The sequence below is a fragment of the Vespa velutina genome, chromosome 14 (genome assembly GCF_912470025.1).
Source record: "Vespa velutina chromosome 14, iVesVel2.1, whole genome shotgun sequence".
NCBI classification, from domain to species: Eukaryota; Metazoa; Arthropoda; class Insecta; order Hymenoptera; family Vespidae; genus Vespa; species Vespa velutina.
In genome coordinates, this window is record NC_062201.1 from 3,032,338 (window position 1) to 3,034,837 (window position 2,500).

Here is a 2,500-nt window from a genome sequence, read left to right on the forward strand (position 1 = left end):
ACGTACCGAATGCAAATAATTTTATTCCATCCTTTTTTTTTTCAGGCTTAACAAGTTGCACTCTTGATTTTCTCTCAGCTGTTTTTATAATACTTTCTTTTTGTATATATGTATGTATATATATATATATATATATATATATATTTATTTTAATTTTTTTAAGAAATTAATTATTTATCATCAATGCGAAGAAAATACATGATATAATAATTAATAAATAATTATTTAATTTAATAATTATCTATATGAGATAATAAGTATTACGGTCAAAAATATCCAAAGATTTAATTTAAAATAACAAAATAAAAATAATAAGAGACTAGTAAAAACGAAGAAAAAAAATGAATAAACAAACAAATAAATAAATAAATAAGAATAGTCATATATAATTAAAATAATTAGTAAAATAAATAAATCACTTAATTATTTTATTTAATTATATTATATAATTTATGATAAATTAGATAAAAGAAAAAACGGGACAAACAAAATATAATGAGACTGATCATTATGTCAATCTAGGAAACAATAAAGTTTTAGCAAAGTCATCTAACAGTGATTTGTAGAATCCGTTAGAATCCTCTTTTGTTTACATACTTGCATAAGATAATCATTAGATCTAGGTCTTCGATCGAGAACACGTATTACATTAGAGTGAATGAATATCGATTGACCGTTCCTTTTAACTATAATTCTTATTACTTCTTGCATTGAATTGATAATTCAAGACACGTCTGTTAAGTCCGTTAAGAATCTAATTAATGTTATTGATGAATAATCATTCAACCGGATTTATTTTTATCAATTAATCCATCCGTATGTAGAAGTGGGTTTATTAATTAATCAAATAATCTTCAGATTTTAATATCATTTCATATCATTAATACATTAAAATGATTCGATCAAATAATTTCGACGATATTTTTTTTCTTTCTTTTTTCTTTCCTTTTTTTTTTTCATATATATTTTCTTTAATTATTCTATTATACAACATATCCTTCATCAATATTAAATTTTACTTTTATCTGAGAAATATTTCTTGAAAAGTTATGTGAATCGCATTAATAGCAACGTGACTACGATATATATATGTATATATATTTCTCTAGCCATGCAATAATCATGTGTTTCTCACAGTCATACAATGAGTCAAGAAGCAATCGAGTATATCGAGTTCAGTGTAACTTTCTCAGTGTAATAATAATCAGGATCATGTACATATGAAAAAAAAAAAAAGAAAAAAAAAATAATAAACATAAATGTGTGTATGTGTGTAGGATGTCTTAACAATAAAAATATAGGCATACATTCGCAAAAAAATTATTTTATATCTGACATTAATCGAATACCTTTAAAGACAATTTATACTAGGAAACATTAAGTGATATAATCTCTCTTTTCCTACCAATAAAGGACAAAGGCTAGGACCAGGAATAACGGCATACCATGAAAACTGGATGTTTCGTGAGGAAAATTTATATATATATATATATATATATATATATATATAATAGAAAGAAATAGAGAGAGAGAGAGAGAGAGAGAGAGAGAGAGAGAGAGAGAGAAAGGAAGAAAAAAAAATGTGAAAGCCATTGCTAACTTATATAATTCAGTATTCGTAAGTGTAAAAGTCATGAGACTATGGACGTTCATATGTATGTCGAAGGAATGGAAGGTGGCCGTGGAATACTTCGAATTGTAAGAATGTTATACATTTACAATTAATTTCATAAGTCTTATTATAAGAGACAGACGGAGAGAAAGAGAGAAAGATATAGAAAATTGATTGCAAAAAAAAAAAAGAAAAAAAAAGGAACGAAGAAATTTTTAAGAGCAATCAAAATAAAAAAAAAAAAAAAAAAAAAGGAAAGAAGAAGAAGAAGAAAAAAAGAAGAGTAAAGAAGAAAAAATAGAATAGAAAAACAAAAAAAAAAGAATGGTTAATTTTTAATTGAACGAAATTTCTCTTATTATCGTAGAAAGTATTACGATATAATAGTAACAAAAGTGCGATTTGTTCCTAATCCTTGAACTTTGGTTGCCAAACTTGTTTGTTCGCGTGGGCGAATAATCGAACGGAACGAAATAAATTCGCGTTGGTATTGTTCGAAGAAATAATAAAAAGATTTTTATCGTGAGAACGTGAAATCATTTTTGAAAAAGATAGAAAGAGAAGAGATAAGAGAGATGATACTTTCAAATTCGATTACCACGTCTTATTATTACTGGTTTTAAACGTATAAAGAGAATTTTCTCGCGCGTTGTATTAGAAGCAACGAGAAAGATTGGGATGAGAGGGGATGACGGGGTAACGGGGAGAGGGACGAAAGGACTTGTCTCTTGAAAGTTAGAAACTCAGCTTAAAGGTGAAATTATTATGGAAGAAGATAGATACTACCTGCTAATAGTTCATCGGAAAGAAAATACAAACAATTCTCGATTTCTCTAATAAGACAAATTTGCAACAATAAAAATAATGGACAACGACAGCTACGACGAC

The 2,500-nt window shown here is 26.5% G+C and overlaps 1 protein-coding gene across 1 annotated transcript in view; it reads right to left on the bottom strand.

The window, feature by feature from the left end:
* The window catches only part of LOC124954123 (mucin-6), a 36,818-nt gene that overhangs the window by 31,225 nt on the left and 3,093 nt on the right, over positions 1-2,500 (bottom strand). The window lies entirely within an intron of this gene.